The sequence below is a fragment of the Diospyros lotus genome, chromosome 1, assembly GCF_014633365.1.
Source record: "Diospyros lotus cultivar Yz01 chromosome 1, ASM1463336v1, whole genome shotgun sequence".
Taxonomy (NCBI): domain Eukaryota; kingdom Viridiplantae; phylum Streptophyta; class Magnoliopsida; order Ericales; family Ebenaceae; genus Diospyros; species Diospyros lotus.
This window is the reverse complement of record NC_068338.1, coordinates 1,869,006-1,885,095: the sequence shown is the minus strand read 5'-3', so window position 1 is coordinate 1,885,095 and position 16,090 is coordinate 1,869,006. Positions and strand designations below refer to the sequence as shown.

Here is a 16,090-nt window from a genome sequence, read left to right as displayed (position 1 = left end):
AAAATCAAAGGAAAATGAGAGAAAGAAAACGGAATATCCTCTTGTGCAGGTGATCTGCTGTCAGAGGCAGAAAAGTAGGATTCAGAGCATTCTAAAAATGGTTATGCTCTCTTGATCTGCTGCAGGCTTGTCTCCCCTTGCTGTGTAAGCTTGCTTTTCAGTGCCTATCAGAGCACATGAAGATCAGAGAAGGACTGCAGGTGTGCTACTGAAAATCAGAGAAGGACTGCAGGTGTTTTGTGCTTTTTCAGTTGCTGCAGGGCTGCAGGGTTGCTTTTTCAGAAGATCAGGTCATGCAGCCCTCTCCAACAGCCACTTCTTGGTTCAAAAATGATTCCAAAAATGAGAAAACATAAAAGGAAAATACACACAAACAAAAAGAAGATCGAAAAGGCAAATGAGGCTTCTCTGTTGCTGCTTGCTATCAGTTCATCTCAAGAACAGAACAGAATTTCTCTTCACCAAGAACACAAAAACTGATAACCTTATCACCAAGAACACAAAATAGAGAAAACACTCGAACAAGAAAACAAAACAAACAGAGAATAGGGTCGGTCCTCTATGTTTTTAGAACAAAAAACTTGGCTCCCCGGCAACGGCGCCAAATTTCTGGCCGGCTATCGAACCACTCCAGAAATAGAGATCTATGTTTGCATCTCTTCTCTAGTTTGCAGCAAAGTGCACCCTAGGTCATCTCTCACAAGGAGCCTCACTTTCTTCTACCAACAAAGGAGAACCAACATAACCAATAACAGTTTGTTTGGGGGGGGTTTTGACAGAAAACTAATTGGTAAAACAGAAAGATGAAGATGGATGAAAAATCAATAAGAGGAGTGCAACCGGCTGTGTATTTGTCTCCTATGTGAAATCTTCCTTGTCCATTCTATATATCTTGGTTTGCTAGATGCTTTGATCTCCGGAAAACAAACTCAAAGCATCCCCAACAACCGTCCAAGGATTAGAATGATTGGAAATAACAAAATGAATGCAGAAATCTCTTGCAAACAAAATGCAACCATTCACTCTCTATTCAACCTATCCGGACCTATGCAAGAACAACCGTTCAAGCACACAATATTCATTTCCGAGATGTTATACCAACCGGCTATAACATTCTGTTCTCTTAAGCATCTAACAGAAAGTGAAACCATGCAAGTTCACACAAACCTGCCATGAACTCCATGCATTCACAAATCTGCTCAAACTAAACCAAATAGAAATGAATAAGAAACAAATAACAAACCAGATTCTTGTAGCTCATCCGGGACTCAAATTCCACATGGATTCAAGACACACAACCGGTTACCAAATGTTCTAGCCTATCATTACAGCAAGGAAAATAGAATGGAACAAAACATGTAGAAAACAGAAAAATGCTACAATGACAAAAACGGGTAGAATCCTCTCTATTTTCTCCTCTCCTCCTCTATATCCCCCTGAAAATTAATGCTAAGAGGCCTTAAATACATGGCCAAGAAAGGAAAGGCTAGGGAGGCTAGGGTTGGGCCTAGCCCAACAGAAAACAAGTGAGCCCAAGTCTGCTCCTTTAGTTGATCCAAAGCTCCTTTAGTAGGCCCAAGCTCCTTTAGTTCATCCAATATTCCCTAAAGCCTGGATCCATAGAGTAGAGGTAAGATAGAAAATAGTGTAAGGACAATTTGAAGCATAATAAAATAGAAACAATGAAATATCAGCAAAAATTGCTTCAAATGGCCTAATAAGAATGAGGTGAAATGCCAAAATATGGTATAAATATGCATGCTATCAATATACATGCATACAATGGCAGAAAACCAGATTTTTCAATTGAGTTGAATCATCGATTCTTCGAGTTTTGATCTGTTTATTTGCTATAATAATGATTCTTGCTTCATTGGGACTTGTTTTTCCCAAGATTTCTTCGAATGGTGATGTTTAGAATAAAAAAAATAATAAATTCCAGCATCCGGATACTCTATTAGTATCAGTTTCGATTTCTGGCGATTCCTTTCACGATTTCGAGTTTACTTCATTTTTTTTCAGAACGTTTTTGTTCTCTTGTGGACCAATTTTGACCTTTATGGAGCCCGAATCTTGGAAAACACAAAACATAAAAGTTGTAGGTCCTCCTCTTGGATTTTCATATAAATTTGAATCAGCTCAATCTGAGTTTAGACGAGAGAGTTATGGCCAAGATACGAAAGAGTATCAAATCTGTCCAGAATTCCGTATTAAATTCCAGCAAGTTAAAATTCTTTTATTTTCAATAAAAACAGTGTATCTCTTCCCTTTATTGAAAATAATATTAGTATAAATTAAAATAAATTATGTTTCAACATAATTTATAAAATCATGTATTTTTAAAATACATCAAGTATCAGTTTGGCAACAGTTATTTCATGACTAGTATTTAAAATGTCATGATCAGCATTTCTTTGTGAGTTATGTGCATATATCATTGTATGAACATTCAACATGAGTTTATATGGAGCATTACATATTGTGTGCCAGCATCTTGATGTGCATAGCATTGCATGTTGCGCGCCAGGCGGCTTTGTCCGCGGGGATCCCACCAGTTTGCTCGCCTGTGGTCGACCAGGGAGCTAGGGGTATATTTTACCCACAGTATATGCTTATAGTTTTTTTCTGTTTGCAGGTTCAGATTAGTCAGGTATGTGTTATCAGTTTATGTGGGCCTTGGGCCAAAGTTGCATACCTGCATTTTATTTTAGTTTATGTGCATTAGATGTTTATGAATGCAACCAGTTATATTAGATTTATTTATCAGTATCAATTAAATCAAGTATTTAATTCCAGTATCAGTTCAGCAAGTATTTCAGTTATTTCAGTATCGATATTCTTCGATTCAACTTCAGTATTTCTTTCCATCTTTATACTTGTTGAGCTTTGTAGCTCACCTTGTACTCTTCACCATTCCAGGTATTACCGGGGGAGTACCAGAGGTGGGGCCTAGCAGCAGTGGATTATAGTGTGTGTGTACGTGGAGCTACTCAAGACCAAAGATGTCTGGGAGAGTCAGATAGTAGTCAGATTTATTTTCTATTTTAGTGAGGGTTTTTCCTCTCATTAGAGATTTATTTCTCGGACTTTTATTTTCAGTAGTATTATACCAGAGATTTATTTTCCACAATTGAGATATTCTTATGGTATCAGAGTTTCAGTTCATATAGTATGAGCCAGGTTTATTTTATAATACAGTATTGTTCCAGTAGCACCTCTTCTCGGGCAGCTCTAGGAGAGGGGGTGTTACAGAACTTATGAGACTTTATCTATCGCTGAACAGGCCAAACATAAATCTTTGGTAGGAGCAACTGCCCACAAGCCCCAGCCTGTAAGAACCCATATTTTCATGAGGTTACCACGTAATTTCAGTAAGTTTAGAATACCAAAAAATTGACTTGATAGCAATTATAAGTGCTGAATTGACTGTAGGGAGTGCCCTGAAGCAGAGATATCTAAGAAAAATGATACGAGTTTGATGAGAATTTTGAGGCATGATTTATGGTATCGGAAGAAATTAGACCAGGAACGATTTTCGGTATAGCTAAAATGTAGTTGCGATTCAGGATGAAAAATAGAAATGTTATAGGGGATTTTCGGTAAGTCAACAAAATCTTGAAGGGGTTCATATTCGGCATGTAGAGCAACCCTTCAGTGGTTTCAAGAAGAAACGAAAGGGTTTACGACCAAAACAAAGATTTGGGCCTAAGTACAGTTTTCTAAAATTTCCAGAGAGAGGTTGAAATTAGGTTTTTCCGGAATCTTTGGTAATGAAATGGATGTTTTAGGACTTGAGGGTCTTAAATGCAATTATAAAAAGTTGAGGGGCTTTGTGAAAATGGGCCCAAGTGAGAAAGCCAAAGTTTGAGGGGCCAAAGTGCAATTTCAAGAAAACTTGTAAACAACCATGGCCGACCAGCCCATCCCATCACCGAATTCGGCCACGAGGAACCCATGAGGGTTGGTTATGGATGCCTTTGGGTCAAGTCATGGCCGACAACAACCACTAGGGTGGCTAGATTTTGAGAAAAAATCGACCAGATAGTTAGCCAATTTTGTCGCCCCTGCAAGTTGCATTTTTGGTCAGCTAGGGTTGCTTCCAGGTCGATCTAAGGAAGGTAGAGACTCGTAAGGCATGGTATTGAGCGGCCAAAGGGGTTTCAAGCTTTTGATTTACCTATAAATAGGCATTCATGATGGCTAAAAATTAGAGTAAATAGAGCTTGAAATCGAGGCCATTTTCAAACAAATTAAGAGGCAAAAATAAGGGGCTTTTGCTACCCATGAGATGAGAAGAAAATCTGGAAATTTTAAAGCATTTTCGTGATGTTTTGAAGGCTGTTCTAGGCCTCGCCGAAAAATAAAGGCGGACCACCTTGCCGATCCTACAAGCGGCTGGTTGACGGCTTTCCGATGGTCATTTCAGGCCTCAAGATGGGTCATTCTGATCAACTGAAGAAGGAGAAGAAGCTGGTAGAGAAAACTAGATTTGCCAGTGTGCCGGCGCCGGGGAAGACGACCGGCGTGTGGGCCACATGAGCTGGTCACTGATTGATGTTAAAAAAATGCAATATTTGTTATGTTTTTATTACCTCCTAATCCATTTGATCGACTTAAAATCTCCAGAATTGCTTGTTGCAGCCCAAAAGAAGGAAAAGAGATGAAAGAATGACTCATACTCTCCAAAAGCATGATTGAAAGAGGAATAAAAAGTCAAGAAATAAAGGTGTCCTAATGAAAGTCAAAGCCATTCGAATGAGTCTTCAAAGGTATTCAAATATGAAGCAAAACAGAAGAGAGCTACTCAAACATTCGAATAAATTATTCAGACATTCGAATATGCAAGATATCGGGTATGTATTCAGATGAGCTTGGCCTAATTCGAATAAGAAGTAACAAAAATCAAGATCTCCAGATAAGATTGTGCATATTCGAATGAAATCCAAGTCATTCGAATGAGCCGAGCATGAGTAGAAATTCGGATGAGCACATCGTTTGGAAGCAGTGAAGACATATTTGAATAAAAGCCAAGTCATTCGAATGAGCCGAGCATGAGAAGAAATTCGGATGAGCACATCGATTGGAAGCAGTGAAGACATACTCGAATAAAAGCCAAGTCATTCGAATGAAGTTGAAGAAGAAAGGAAATCTATTCGAATGAAGGCTGAGTAATTCGAATAAGAAGCAACCCAAGGAATTCCATATTCGAATGCTCTCCAAGTCATCCGAATGCAATGAAGAAGTCAAGAGAAAAATTAGAAATTCATTCGAATAAAAGTACTGTTGCATTCGAATGACCGAGAAAATCACCGTGTAAGGAACAGTAAAGCATGAAATTCATTCGAATAGGACTAAAATTCATTCGAATGAGCCTATCAGCCAAAAGAAACTCAGCAAGCATTCGAATGTCTCTGCTAATCATTCGAATGAGCAGCCGAACAAAAATTCTGACATGCACAAATACACGCAGTGGCTCTAAGGTAAATTCAACCAACTTTTTGAACAACTTTTCAACAAATGGTCCCCACTTCCATGCGCCATAAGCTTAAAAAGGGACCAACATTCTTTGGAATCAGAGGTTGGCGAGTGCAGAAGATACTAAGAAAAACAATACAAGAAAGAAGAAGATCATTTTGAAAGTAGAGATTTTCCTTTCCTTTTGTCTGTTTCTCCTATTTTTGTTCTTGTCTGTATTTCTTTCTCTGCGAATAGCACTTCAGTTACACTAGTTGTTCTTGCTAATTCTGAGCTCTGTATTACAAGTCCATTTTAATTTCTGCTTCAAGTTGTAGTTCGTTTTAGTAATCAATACAGCAGTAGTTTACCAAGTTCTTATCTGTTGTCTCAGTTTATTTCCTTTAGGAATCGTGCATTCATCTGTAGAGATTAGTTTTAGTCGTGCACTTCCTATGAAGATGTGTGGCTAATTCGATTCTTGGGTTAAGGCAAAGATGGTGCCCAAAGCCACTGATGAATCAATATAACAGAACTCCATATGTCAAAGTAACAAAAGCAAAAGCAGTTTGGGAAATATTATTAACGAAAACCTCAGGCTTGGATTGGTTCATACGCCTAACTTAGAGTCTCCATGCCATGTATGGGGGCTGCTTGACCTGGAAACGTTCTCATACCCAAGCCCCGAGCAATTATTTTGTCAAAACATTATTTATACACTGATTTATGATAGCTTCTTACCATAGAGTCTCCATGTCATGTATGGAGGTTGCTTGAACAAAGAGTTATCATCATCTCAGTAGTACATTTAATGGTTGAAAACCCAAGCTATTTGAGCTGCTAGTTACATCATAGAAAGCTATATGGTGAATCAGTTGGGTTTGGCACCAGATTTGTCTTGACCCAAGATCTCTCCATTTCCAGATTACAGTTATATCACATTTAGTTTGATCTCATTTCATTATTCCGTTAATCAAAAGAACTGGTGTGGTTATCTCCTTCCATGAGTAATCTCCCTGTGAGTCGACCCGGTCTTGCCCGGAAAAATTACATATAAAATTTCTGCTATAATCACACTCATGCACTGGCGAGTCTAAACGCCTCATCCTATCTGTGAACATAATTAGTTGCTAAATCAGCTGAATTAGTGAAAGAAAAATACAAAAAGTGACAAATGCAGGGTGAGTGATGCAGCAAATTTTGGCGCCGTTGCCGGGGAGATTAAGGTAAGCCAAATAATCATCCCTAGTCCTTTTTCTTTTTACTTCTGTTCTTTAATTTCTCTTCTCTGTCTGTTTGGTCTGGTGTATGAAACTTAGATCCGGTAGAGTGGTTGAACAAGTGTTACATTCAGAAAGTACTCCATCTGATTTTGAGTTTTCATTGCCACACTCATTTATGGCTCAACCAAACAACATGTCTGAACATGGGAGTGACCATGGTGATCCTGATCCTATTGATCAGGAATTGATTAGACCTCTTAGAGAGTACCTTCACCCTCCAAGACAGACAACACCCTCGTGTATCATCCTTCCCATAAATCACCATAGGTTCAATTTCAAACCTGGCACAATCCAATTGTTGCCCACATTCCATGGTATGGATTCTGAAAATCCATACACTCATATGAAGGAATTCGAGGAAGTATGTAGCACTTGCATGGATCATACAGTAAATGAGGATGTTGTAAGGTTAAAACTTTTCCCATTCTCACTAAAAGATAAGGCAAAAATGTGGTTAGGCACTCTCCTACCTAGATCTATAGGAACTTGGAGAGAAATGCAAGCAACTTTTTTGAAAAAATATTTTCCTGCCAACAGAACCGCTACTCTTCAAAGACAAATCATGAACTTCGCCTGTAAATCAAGTGAAAATTTTGCCCAAGCGTGGGAAAGATTCAAAGATCTTCTCCACACTTGTCCGCACCATGCCTTTGAGCAATGGCGAGTGGTCAGTTTCTTTTATGACTCACTCAGGCCCCAATTAAAAATGTTGGTTTCTACAATGTGTAATGGAGAATTCTATGAGAAAACTCCAGAAGAAGCGTTTCACTTCTTTGACACATTGGCTGAAAATACAAGAAATTGGGAAGCTGGCCCTACATCTTCATTTGATCTAAGGGAAAATCCACAACCGAGAGGTAGATACCAGTTGAGTGAGAATCATGATCTAAATGCAAGACTAACTGCCTTAACAAAAAAGGTTGAAAATCTGGAGCCCAAAAAGGTACAATCTGTTAAACAATGGATCATGCAACTGAAGAATGCCCTACTCTACCTGCTTTCAAGGAGGTATTGTATGGGCAGACTAACAACAATAATTCACACAATTTTGAGGGAAGACAGAATCAAAATCAAAGTGGAACCTATTACGGGAACAATCAAAACTACAACTCCTACCATCCCAATAATAGGAATCACCCCAATTTTTCATGGAGACATGATGCTGGGAGTCATTCTCAAAACTCCTTCCCTGCACATCAACAATCCTTCCAACAGAATCAAGGTTCTTCATCCAATACCTACCAACCTCCTCATAGGAGATCTTTTGAAGACACCTTGCATCAGTTCATTCAAAATCAAACGGGCATCAACAATCAGGTTGCCCAGCTTACAAAGAATCAAGAGCAAACAAATAGAGCCGTGGAGGATATGAGAAGCCAAATAACAAAGTTGACCCAAACACTAAGTGTGAGAGAACCTGGAAGATTCCCTTCACAAACCAATCCTAACCCAGTTAGGCAAACAAATCAGGTGGAATCTTCTAGTGGTGAAAGTAATGCACATGAACAAGTCCAATCTGTAACTATCCTAAGAAGTGGAAAGGTGATTGAAAAACCAAATGATCTTAGGATAAGCCAAACTGTTGTTGAGAAAGAGAAAGCAGAAGGACAGGAGCCAACCTTAGAAAAAAATGAAAACAATGAAGAAAAAAACAAGCAAAAACAAAAAGAAGATGGAAAAGGTAAGAACATTGAAAGAGAAATTCAATATCATCCTAAACCTCCTTTTCCTCAAAGACTGAGTGTTACAAAAAAAGAACAACAAAATACTGACATATATGAGGTGTTTAAACAAGTAAGGATCAATATTCCACTCTTGGATGCGATCAAACAAACACCCTCATATGCAAAATTCCTAAAAGATCTTTGCACTGTAAAGAGAAAAGTGAACGTGCATGGAAAAGCATTTCTGACTGAGCAAGTGAGCTCCATTTTGCAATTTAAGACTCCTCCCAAATACAAGGACCCAGGCTGTCCAACCATCCCATGCATAATAGGAAGCCAGAAGGTTGACCAGGCACTCTTAGATTTAGGAGCAAGTGTCAACCTATTGCCTTATAGTGTCTATCAACAGTTGGGTTTGGGAGAACTTAAGCCTACCAGAGTCACTCTGCAGCTGGCAGACAGATCAGTCAAAGTTCCTAGGGGTATTGTGGAAGATGTCTTAGTTCAGGTGGATAAATTCTACTTCCCAGTAGACTTCATAGTTCTAGACACTCAACCCCATCATGGTCCACAACCACCAATTCCAGTCATCTTGGGAAGACCATTCCTAGCAACTTCCAATGCAATCATTAACTGTAGGAATGGAGTTTTGAAACTGTCGTTTGGAAACATAACTGTGGAGATGAATATCTTCAGAATTTCCAAACAACAAAACACTGAAAGTGAGATAGAAGAGGTGGATTTAATTCAAACTCTGTCTGAAGAGTATTTTGAGAAAGAATTTGTCACTCAAACTGTGAAAGGAGATAATCGTTTGGAAGATATCAAAAAGAAAAGTGAGATGCCTTTGACTCAATGGATTCCTAAGCTAGAACCTGTAGAACCTTTGCATAAACCATCAACCTCTGTGAGTTATCCACTCATTCCTGAAAAGAAGCCACTGCCGAATGAGTTGAAGTATGCTTTTCTAGGAGAAGGAGAGACATACCCAGTAGTCATTTCTTCCAGCCTAACTACCCAACAAGAAGTGCAGTTGATGGAAGTACTGAGAGCACACAAGAAGGCTTTAGGATGGACCATATCAGACTTACATGGAATTAGCCCTCTAATTTGCACCCATAGGATCTTCTTAGAAGAAAATTCAAAACCAGTGAGGCAAATGCAGAGAAGGTTAAATCCCAATATGAAAGAAGTGGTTCGAAAAGAGGTGCTCAAATTGCTGGATGCAGGTATTATTTATCCAATATCTGATTCAAAATGGGTTAGTCCAACTCAGGTCGTTCCTAAACGGTCCGGAGTTACTGTGGTGAAAAATGAGAAGAATGAGTTAGTCCCAATCCGCCTCCAAACAGGTTTGCGTGTGTGCATAGACTATAGAAAACTCAACTCCATGACTAGAAAGGACCATTTTCCCCTCCCGTTTCTAGATCAAACACTTGAAAGGATAGCAGGTCAAGCATTCTACTGCTTTTTGGATGGATATTCAGGATATAATCAGATTGATGTAGCACTAGAAGATCAAGAGAAAACAACCTTCACCTGCCCTTTTGGGACATTTGCATATAAACGTATGCCATTTGGGTTGTGTAATGCTCCTGCCACCTTTCAAAGGTGTATGATGAGTATCTTCAGTGAAATTGCTGAACATATTGTGGAGGTGTTTATGGATGACTTCTCTGTTTATGGAAGTAGTTTTGACTTGTGTTTAAAGAATCTGGAGAAGGTTTTGATTCGTTGTGAGGAGACTCATCTTGTGCTCAATTGGGAAAAATGCCACTTTATGGTTAACCAAGGCATTGTCCTAGGACACATAGTCTCATCTAGGGGTCTAGAAGTAGACAAGGCCAAAGTTGAAGCCATTCAGAAGCTTCCAACCCCTAGAAATGTCAAGGACATTAGATCTTTTCTTGGTCACGCTGGCTTTTACAGGAGATTTATTGCCTCATTTAGCACAATAGCAAGACCTTTGTGTTGTCTGTTCTCTCTGGACGTTCCATTCGAGTGGACCCCAAATTGTCAAAGTGCCTTTGAGAAGCTGAAACATGCACTTATCACTGCACCCATCATACAACCTCCTGACTGGACTTTACCCTTTGAGCTAATGTGTGATGCGAGTGATTATGCCGTAGGGGCCGTGTTAGGACAAAGCAAAGAGAAGAAGCCCCATGTCATTTACTATGCTAGCAGAACCTTAAATGAAGCCCAGAGAAATTACACTACCACGGAAAAAGAATTGTTGGCTGTAGTGTTTGCATTGGATAAATTTAGGTCATACCTGATAGGTTCAAAGGTGATTGTGTACACAGATCATGCTGCTTTGAAATATCTGCTCACTAAGCAAAACACCAAGCCACGCCTCATTAGGTGGATTCTGCTCCTCCAAGAGTTCCACATAGAAATTAAGGATAAAAAGGGAGTAGAAAATGTTGTAGCTGACCATCTGTCAAGAATCCCAGGTCAGGATCTTACTGAGGGTTCCATTCCTGATAACTTTCCTGATGAACATCTTCTTCATGTGAGTACATTGACTTCTGCCCCTTGGTACGCTGACATAGCTAATTATTTAGCTGTAGGTACAGTTCCCAGTCATTGGACTAAGCCAGATAGACAAAAATTTTTCAGGAAGGTCAGAACATTTTTCTGGGATGAACCATATCTGTTTAAATATTGTGCTGATCAAATTGTGAGAAGATGCATTCCAGAACATGAGCAACATAGTGTTATGAACTTCTGTCACACCCTTGCTTGTGGAGGTCATTTCTCTACCCGGAAAACCATAGCAAAAATCCTACAAAGTGGATTTTACTGGCCTACCATGTTTAGGGATGTACACCAGTTTTGCTTGTCATGTGATAGATGCCAGAGGTTAGGAAGTCTGACAAAAAAGAGTATGATGCCTTTGCAGCCCATTCTGGTTCTTGAAATTTTCGATTGTTGGGGAATAGATTTTATGGGCCCTTTTGTTAACTCGCTTGGTCATGAATACATCCTTCTTGCTGTAGACTATGTTTCCAAGTGGGTTGAGGCAATTCCAACAAGGACAAATGATCACAGGATAGTGGTAAAAGTTTTCAAAGAAAACATTTTCAGTAGGTTTGGAATGCCTCGTGCCATCATCAGTGATGGGGGTTCTCATTTCTGTAACAAGCCAGTGGCAGAACTAATGAAAAAATATGGGGTAGTTCATAAAGTCTCAACCCCTTACCACCCTCAGACAAATGGCCAGGCAGAATTGGCAAATAGGGAGATCAAGCGCATTTTAGAAAAAACTGTCAATTCTAACCGAAAGGATTGGTCTTTGAGGTTGATTGATGCTCTTTGGGCCTATAAGACTGCACATAAAACCATATTGGGCATGTCTCCCTATCGACTGGTTTATGGAAAACCATGTCATCTGCCAGTAGAGGTTGAGCACAAAGCTTACTGGGCCATCAGGAAGATGAATGAAAGTTTAGAAGAGGTGGAACTCAATAGAAAGTTGCAACTGAATGAGCTTGAGGAACTTAGAAATGAGGCATTTGAGAATGCCAAGTTTTCTAAGATGCACATGAAGAAATTACATGACCAGCATATTAACAGGAAAATTCTTTGTATAGGTCAACATGTGTTACTTTACGATTCAAGGCTCCATCTGTTTCCTGGAAAACTCAAGTCAAGGTGGACAGGGCCCTTCAAAATTCGTTCCATCTCAGCTCATGGTGTATGTGATATTGAAAATCTTCAATCTGGTCAAATTCTCAAAGTGAATGGACAATGCCTGAAACCATACTATGAATTTTTGAATAAACAGGAAGAGAGCATGGATCTTACAGATCCACCCATTGGGTAGTGGTCAGTAATAAAAATATATATATATATATATATAATAATTTAATTAGTGTTCTGCTTTCATAAACTGTTATCACCCTTTATTTTGATTTAAAGTACTGAAGCAAGCTCACGGATCCACCCATGCAATGAAGGTTACCAGCAACATCCAAGTAAGCAATTGGACCTTTGTGTTCAAAGTCATTTCTGAAGATCTCCAGGTATTCCTTATATCCTCGTTTTTAAGAATTGTTCAAAGCAAGTTGGGTGGGATAAAGGTATGCCTGAACTGTTGTGTTGATCCTTGCTCATTTAATGACATTCTGTGTGGGTTTGAATTTTGTGTTTAGGTGTTTGGAAATGTAAAAAAAAAAAAAAAAATTTCTTTGCTGTTATTCGAATTCTGTATCCGGATGGAGCTTAGTCATTCGAATGAGTTGTAAACCATTCGAATGACCGGTGAGCTGTTAAAAGAAAGCAAGAAAGCATTCGAATAGCCTCTGTTGTATTCGAATATGTTCAAAATTCATTCGAATGAAAGTACTGTTGCATTCGAATGACCGGCCAAATTCCTTCACAAATGAAATTACTGTTTAAAATTCATTCGAATGAATTTCTCCATACTCAAAATTCATTCGAATGAATCTGCTATTTCTTAAAAAAATTGAAGCCAGCATTCGAATATCCTCAAGTTCATTCGAATAACCTACCCTTCATCCGAATCCATTTCTAACATCCGAATATAGTTTCAATTAGTTAATTTGCGCAATAAAAAAAAAAAAAGTGTGTTCAAGGTTATTCGAATGAAGATTTTTGCATTCAAATGATCATTCTGTTCAATGCCCTCTTTGAGAGTGTGCTGCCAGATTCATTCGAATGACACTCATAGTCATTCGAATGAAAGTACTGTTGCATTCGAATGAGTGGCTCAAATCCTTCGATAAGCCAAGTTACTGTTTAAAATTCATTCGAATGAATTTTTTTCCACATTCGAATGAGGCGTCTGGCCCTTTAAAAGCTTTCAGCGAACATTCGCATTCTCTCTCTCTCATTCGAATCCTCTTCTACCCATTGTTCTAAGACCCGAGCTATCATTCGAATTGCTTAACCTCCATTCGAATCTTCCTCTATCATTCGTATAACCCCAGTATCATTCGAATGATGCTCCTGTTAACCGCATAACCGTCCCTGAAATCCGAATCGACGCCCCCCCCCTTCAAAGATCGAAACCCCTCCTTAAGCGGTGCGATTATTCATTCATCCACCCGAACCCTTCCTATATATCTTGTTACCTTGTTCTAACCACCCTCATTCATCATCCATTTCATCCGCCCGAAGATCAATCCGGTTTCGTACAAGGAAGAACAGTCCGCTAGCATTCGAATAGGGGGCCGCTTCATTCGAATATTCTGGGAAGAGAACAGCCGAGAGGTAAGAGTTGTTCCCATTGTTTAAATCCGAATTTAATTGATTGGATGAAGGAGTTGTTGTGAAGAGGGGGTGAAGGAGTTCAGTGTGTCAAAGAGAGGATTGGTTGGGAAGTTAAAAGAAGAAGAAAAGAGAGGAACCTGTTTGTGCCTACCAACTGTTCGATAAAATCCCCGAACCAACTCCCTAGACCAAACACTCCTCAAATCAACATGTCTCCAAAGCAAAAACGCCCCAAGGTCGTAGGAGAAAGCTCTAGGGCCTCGAAGAGGCAGAAAGGAAAAGAACCCACTACCATCCCAACCATTGATTTGAACCCTCCCTATTCCAATATCAGGTTCATTAGCCCCGCGGCTGAAAAGAACTATGTTGAGGGGTATGCTAAGAGGCCAGTACTTTGTGAGAGGGGAATTATGCTTGAACGATTTGAAGAACCACCATGTGATTTGTTGTCATTGATTACTGCCAAAGGATGGCAAACTTGGGTTAAGTTTCAACACAAGGCCATAGTTCCCTTAGTCAAAGAATTTTACTCAAATATAACCAGTGACAGAGATGACTCGGGGAATAGGTGCTTGATCACTGAAGTGAGAAAGGTGAAAATAGAGTTGAAGCCCTCTGATATTGCTGAAACATTCCAAATCCCAAGAGAGGCATCACCTAGAGACATTGAGGAGGCAAGTGCAGACTTAGGAAAAGAAAACTTGGCTAGGTTGTTGACAGAGGTAGATGATGTTTTGTGGTTAGCTCCTACCCTCCCAAAGAAGAATTTGTCCCCTAAATGCATCATCTTACATAGGCTTCTTTGTTCTCATTTCATGCCCCACGCATTCACTGGCAGTGTCTCGGTTAAGCAAGCCACATTCATGGGAAAGATGATCCTGGGAGTACACATAGACTTGGCCAAGCACATTTTTGATACCATCGACTTAGTGGCCAAGCATGCACAAGGGGGCGGAGGACTACCCTTGGGAGGGTTGATTACCTATTTTGTACTAAGGCACGGGGTAAAAGAAAAGGCAACTTTCGAAGTCATCAAGCCAATGGAAAGGATCAGCCCAGCATCTACACGAAGGAGCAGTGGGCAGTTAAAGAGGCTTGAAGCAACAACACCCGAGAAGAGAGAGACATCAGGCAGGCAGGTTGAAGCACAAGAAGAACCAACTCAAGAACTGCCACTACATGAAGATCAGGAAGAGAGACAAGAGGAGGGTCATACTATCAGAGGCTTATATGAGATAGTAAAGGAAATGCACGATAGGCAAGTAAAACATGAAGCCCTAGTAGAGCAATCACTGAAGAAGATCCAAGAGAGACAGGAGGCCATTTATGAAGATCTACATTGGAGGCAGAGAGTCATCTATTCAGGAATAATGACCATGAATGAACGTTACACTGCGATGGACAAGAGAGTAGGTCAGCTTCTAAGCACACCCATAGAAGAGCTTCCACAAAAGTCTTCAAAGGACAAGTTGGCTGATGCTGAAACTTGCATACAGAAGACCATTGACATATGGCGAGAGGAAGAGGGTGCACCTTCTACATCAGGGGCACAGCCGCAGCCGGAGCATGCAGCACCTTCTCACCCTACCATTCCATCTTCTACCTCTATTCCTCCTGCTGATCCTTCATCAAAGACCCCCTCTGGAAACTCCACTGAGGAGAACTCTACTTCTGACGATGCCACGGATGGCACTGAGTAGTCATAGGATTTGATGCTTCATATTTAATTTCTGTACCTATGAACTACAAAGTTTAATCACATTTTCATTTGTCAATAAAAATGACTTTGCTTACTCTATGCTTCAAATTATTGTGCTCGATGCTTTAGATTCACAACTGGTTACTTGAATGATAATCTTTTATTTGAGAACAGAATTGTATGAGCTTTAGAACTAGGACCAGGACTACTTAGGGTGCTTTATTTCTGTTCATTTGTTTGGATGGCATACAAAACATGTGAAATGATCAGCAAATTGCCCAAATTCTCAAATTAAGTGGAGATTTGTTACCAAAGTAAGTGTTAGAGCTTCATAATATTTTATTCTGAGTGAAATAACACCTATTCATAAAATAAAATATTTTGTTGATTCTCTTGTCTTTCAATAGCTTCAAAACAACATTTTGCCTTGAGTGTCTTTAATGATCGCGGCTAATTTTAACTGACTCTAAGCTTGAAACCAGTTGAATGAATAACGCTGATTTATGGAACATCATAGAGGGATCATTTTCCTACTACTTGAGCCAATCAACCTATTGTTTTGATCAGTTTCCACTTATAGCCCATTAAAACTCTTCATGACCAGTTGCATCATTCCCTCTGTCCAGGTCATAGCCTTGACATTTTTTTTATCCATTGATTAGGTCTCGGAAATTACTCAGTAGTTTACCAAAAAAAAAAAATCGTCTGGGAATCTGACGTTAAAAGACCACTTTACCATTTAAGATAAATGG

General features: G+C 39.5%; 1 pseudogene; it reads left to right on the top strand.

Moving 5' to 3' along the window:
* LOC127796648 (uncharacterized) overlaps positions 1-10,754 on the top strand; it is an 82,894-nt pseudogene extending 72,140 nt beyond the window's left edge.
* The last annotated feature ends 5,336 nt before the right edge of the window (positions 10,755-16,090 follow it).